Below are 6,057 nucleotides of genomic sequence, written 5' to 3' on the forward strand. Positions count from 1 at the left end.
CTCCTGTCAAGGGTGTAAAGTTGATTTTTTTCCCTAGCATCCGACCCTTCCTTGGGTCTGGAAAGGTGCCCATGTTCCCCACCACTTGTGGCAAAATGACTCACCAGCCTGGGTGCGCCCTCGTGACTGGGTGAGCATTGTAGAGTTTTTTCTTTCCATAGCCCCCCGACTGGCTGTTCAGCTTTGCTGGTCATCCCCTTTTGTCTTGTGACCCAGCTCTCTGGCCAGGTCATGTTTTGTCTGACTCCTTTTGGGGTAAGTCAGAGTGCAGTCCAATAATAGTCTAGCAGTCTTGTGCCAGGTCTCTGACCTCACTCTAGGCACTTTTTCTTAAAGCATTGTCTAGGGCCTTCACTATGTCTTTTCTTGATGGCTTGTATGGGAACCATAGTCTCTGATTTCCAACAGCTTTGCTGTTAAAACTGGGAGATTGAATCCATTAACATTCTGCACTATGTCCCAATCCTCATTCCCCAAATCGCTGATGCTAAAGTATGTATGCCTTGCTCAGGGTGTCAACAAACACTATTAATTGTCCTAAGCAATATCTGATCTTGACCTGGTATCACTGGCTCATCAACATGCGCTGCAATCTCTTTGGAGCATTAAGATGGCACTTTGTCATGATTGCCTCTAGAGGTTTGTGGTCTGACTGCACTATTACTGGGTGGACACAGGTGTACTGATGGAATTGTTCCACCCCGAATACCAAAGCCAGAAGCTCTTTTTCTATTTGGGTATACCCCTGTTCAGTCTCTGACAGGGCTCTGATGACACAAGCAACCGTCTGTTCCTGTAAAAGAGCTACATCCAATCCTTTCTCCAACACATCACACTGGCTTCTCAGTGACTCTGCTAATTGGTACTACTTCAGGAAAGGGGCATCTGTTATCATTTGTTTCAGCATGTCAAATGCTTGCTGTTGGGGACCTGTCCAGTCCCACTCAACATCCTGCCATGTGAGCTAATGAATGGGTTCCACTGGTGCAGCCAGGTGTGGAGAGAACTTGGTTAGAAAATTTATCATTCCTATAAAGGCTGAACCCCCATGCACTGGAGCTGGCATGTCTCTGACGGCTTTGATATTGTTGGGATCAGCTTTCAGTCTCTCTGCTGTGAGCAGATGTCCAATGCCTGTCATCTCATGCTGTTTCAGTTGCTTTTTTTTTTTTTAAGTTCAGTTTTATGTTCTTGACTTGCATCGCTGTAGAAAAGCTTGTAATTTTCTGCTATAGTCTTGTTCACCTGCTGTATCATTACTCTTTTCACCTACAGGCAGTTCTTCCAGCACTTCAGTGAGTCTTCTCTGGAACACCTCTGGTTTTGGGCTTATGCCCATCAGCATGTACAGCCATCTGTAGTGGCCAAATGGTGTTGCAAAGGTTATCAGCATGTTGGACTCTTTATCCAGGCCTATGTACCAAATCCATTCCTCACATCACAGACCACAAAGATTCTGGCTTTGGAAAATTCTGGCAAGATGTCATCAATTGTGGGCAGTGGATAGTGGCACCTTTGGGTCTATGCAGATACCTAATTAAGGTATCTGCATAGAAGGGTATCCGAACTCAGGGCACTGACCTCCGAACCACCTTACATGGTATTTTATAAAGACAAGGTGCAGCTACACCCCCATCCTGTGTTCCTGCCTAAGGTTGTTTCCCAGTTTCATGTGAACCAGGACATATTTTTTACCTGGGTTTTTCCCTAAACCCCATGCCACTAACAGGGACGGCATGTTCCATTCCTTGGATGTTAGACGTGCCTTAGCATTTTACATTGAACACACAAGCTCGTAAGTCACCACAGCTCTTTATTCCTATTGCAGAAAGAATGAGGGGGCTCCCGATCTCATCACAGCGCATCTCATCATGGATCACATCCTGCATGACCTGGCTAAAGTTGCTTGCTATGACCTGGCCACGCCGATTACGGCACACTCTACCAGAGCACAGGCGGCGTCTGCAGCTTTCCTGGCGCAGGTCCCTATCCAGGACATCTGCAAGGTGGCAACCTGATCTTCAGTCCACACCTTCACTTTCCACTATGCCATTACCCAGCAGGCGAGGGATGATGCTGGGTTTGGTAGGGCAGTCCTGCACTCGGCAATTAGGTTAACTCCGACCCCTCCCCCAGGGTAACTGCTTAGAAGTCACCTATTGGAATGCACATGAGCAATCACTCGAAGAAGAAAAAACAATTACTTACCTCTCGTAACTGTTGTTCTTCGAGATGTGTTGCTCATGTCCATTCCAAATCCTGCCTGCCTCCCCACTGTCGGAGTCTTCTGGCAAGAGGGAACTGAGCAGGCGGCAGGTTGGCAGGGACATATATACTCTGTCACAGAGGTGCCACTCTAAGGGTCTCCACAGCCAACCCGATGGGTACCACTAGGGGAACAGCTTTCTGGCGATCGTGCATGTGGTGCGTGCACACACCTATTTGAATGGACATCTCGAAGAACAACAGTTACGAGAGGTAAGGAACCGTTTTTTCTCCCGGAAGTGGGGAGAACTGAGTGTGACACAGCCAGAGGGCTGTGTCCTGAAGAGGGTTCTGTGTTCTTTGGGACAACATGCTTCCTGGAGCAGATGTGACGGCAGCGAGATGTCACCAGATGAGGGCACACTGGTGAACTAAACTAATTCCCAGGACAGTGAGCAGGAGGTGCCACAGCGGTGAGTCAAACCCCATCACAGCATGTAGTAAATAAGGCCCGGCATTTGAGAAAGAGAAAGGATAGTCTCATAGTTGAATGCTCTCCTGAAAAATGGGATTCTGTCCCTGCCTGTGCCATACAGTTTCTATGTGATACACGTCGTCACTTCACAGGTGGTCACTAATTGTGTGTTTCTCATTTTCTGGGTGCCCAGTTTTAGTCCACAGGGTCTAACTTACAGTAATGCTGGGTATTCATGACTGCAGCCAAAGTCAGAAGGAGCTGCATTTGAACGTATACAGTGCGATATTAAAATATTCTAAAAAGTCAGGTCCTAGGCAACTCATTGGGCAACCAAAATTAGTGGATACTTTTCACCTTATTTTTTCTAAATCAGATTTTTCAGGTATTTAAGCATCTAAGGATGCAGATAGGCTTCTTGTGAGATTTTTCAAAAGCCCATAGGTGCCTAACTCCCACTTAAAACAAAGAGCTTTTGACAATTCCACTAGGTTCCTTTCTGCATTTTTAAGTGCCTAAAGACCTTTGAAAATCTGGCCGCTGTTTCACAGCCTTATCTGTAAAATAGGGATAATACCACACACTCACTGCACAGGGGTGTTACAAAGTTAAATTTAATTAATGGTTGAGAAGCACTCAGATACTAATGTTTAAGGAGCTCCATAGACAACCCATGAGAAAAGAATTCTGTATTCACAGCAGGGTTTGAATAGTGTACAGTAAAAAAGGCCTAGGGCCATACATTGGACAAGGATGATAAAACAAAATATTGAATAGCTGCTCACTAAGTGAGCACCCTCCCTCCTGTGCACTGATGAGGTATGGGCCCTTTGGAAAAAATAGTATATGATCATGTAACTAAAGACTGTATCACAGTGTATACTCACAAAGGGTGGGGAGGAGGGGCAAGTAAAGTTGCATCATGTAAAATGAGTTGGGATCCTTTGGTATGAAAGGTGCTACATAGAGATAAGATTATCATTTAAAAACACATTAGTTAGACTCACAAAGAAATAATGTAATTTGGCATCAATCTTCGCACATCAACAGAGGTTTAAAAATGCATACTGAAAAATAGAAGATAAGGATATCAGGATTTATTTCCAATCACTTCAGTGAAGACTTTGTCTCTACCATCTGCTATTATTGCACAATGAAATCCGTTTGGAATGCTGTTTGTATAGTAAACAGATAAGAGCTTCTTTCAGATGTTTACTATTTACTGCTTCAATTGTTCCATTTGTAACCCTTCTGCCAGTTGGAATCCGCCATGACAAAGGCTGGGTTCAATATCTAGGGGTTATTCCTAGATACAACACAGAACTGGCTCAAGCCACCACCCAGTAACCTGGGAAAATTACCTCTCACGCCCTGGGTGCCGCTAAGAGGCAATACTCCCCTCTCACAAGCACAAAGTCTGAGTGTAGAAAAGAAACTTTTAATAAAAAAGTGGGAAAGTAACCTGACATTAACTTCGGAAAATGCTGCAAGCAGGATTTGTAAGCATAAAATTATGAGCAAAACACCTATCCCAGAGTAGGCTGGGCAGTGTCCTTTTGCCTCAGGTTCTTAAATCCAACAACAAAAAGTTCCTGTAACATGCCCCTCCCTTCTCCCTCCACTGCATCCCACTCACAGTCGTTGTGCTTGATCAGTGAAGACCCAGAGTTCAGAGGTGCATCTGCATGAGTTCACCTCCCACCTTGCTCCGCCATCCGGGTGCTCGCTCTTGCATCAGCTGCCCACCGCTGCACCAGCTGCCTGCCCACCACTCTGCCGGTGACCCTGCTCGCTGCTCCCACAGCTGCTCCACTCACTGCTCTGCACCTTCTGGGATGTCTTGAGGTACCACTTAATACAGCTCTCAGTGATTTTGGCTGTTCGTGAGGGAGGCTCACTGCTAGTGCAGATTGGGCAGTCCCTTGCATCAAAGACGCTGTCCCAAAGCAGGTCTAATGCTTAGACCTAGTTATCAGTGATTGCAGTTCTATTGGTAGGACCTTTAGGCAGCACCCACACCATCAGCTAGAAAAGTACCTGTCACCCCCCTTTCATCCCTACTAGGCTTTGGCACCCCTGCCCCATGCTCAGCAAGCAGCAGTTCAGCTGAAGGTGAGCCCCTCAATCAGGGCACACCAAGCACAATTTTGCTGTCCTTGATTCACACAAGGATAACAACCCTACCACTGCACCCAATAACAAAGTGGCTTGTGATCCATCATCAGCCAAAAGTGATCATTTGGGCAAAGCAGTCCCATCATGCTGAGCCCCTAGGCAGGGTAGGTGTATCCATGCAAACAAGGTCACCTCCTGAAGTTCTCTTCCCCAGCTCATCACTAGACATCAGGGGAGAGCTCATTCAGACCCTGCTTACATGTTGTTGATTTAGATTCTCTTAACTATTACTTTCTTCAGTTCCTTCAAAATCACTTTAATTGAATTCTGATCCCATGTCTGATGGCTAATGCAATAAACATCTTGAACCGAATTTTGCTTCCATTTATACCAGAATAACCCCATTGAATGATTTATCTTCTGAATGTAAGAAGGTTTGTACACAAGAAGGTTTCTGGGTGCTTTAGGTCATTTTCATGTTGGAAATATGGTCCTCCAAACTTCTTCCACAATAAAGGGCATAATTTAGAAGAAATATATTTGTATATACTGCAATTTCATTCACAAGGCTTAATACCGTAGTAGGCACCAGTCTGTCTTCTTTTAAAGCTTCTAATTCCTTTCCCCATGTTTACCTTTCCATGTAAGTGAAGCATGTTAATTCCTCAGACTACAGAACTTTGTTCCAACCAGTCCAAAGCTTTGCCAAGTTGTTTTGATGCAATTTGTGCCTTAGTATCTGACATGGTTTCTTAGATGCTCCTAGTTCTTTCATCAGTTTTCAGTTTTATACCAATAGCATAAACACTATGTTCCTTAAGCCCTTTTGAGGTTTCCCAAAATTTCACACCTAATTTTTCTTCACTTATTTCTCTAAATTACTCTCATCAATCAGTTGCTACCTTCCTAGCTCTCACACTTGTTTTCTTTGCCTATCTGTTGTTTTATTGTAACCTACATAAATTCACTCAGAGTCAAAATTATTGGGTACTTTTCCTTCAGGAACCTGGTTATCCAAAAGACAAGATCTAAAAGTCTGTTTCTGAGGTCAGAGCTCAGTAATTTCTTTTACAAATATTTACATTACACTCTTTCCCCCGTAAGTATACAATATGTGACATGTCCTAAAGCTTATGTTTTCCTAAGTGAACAGCTGAAAAATATCCATTTAAACAATTCATTTTTCCTTTGATCTTGTTACTTTTCAGTATGTGTCTATAAACTTTCATAGATGACTAAGTCAGGTTCCAAGTTACATGATT

This window comes from Lepidochelys olivacea (assembly GCF_965140295.1).
Source record: "Lepidochelys olivacea isolate rLepOli2 genome assembly, chromosome: 1".
NCBI lineage: Eukaryota > Metazoa > Chordata > Testudines > Cheloniidae > Lepidochelys > Lepidochelys olivacea.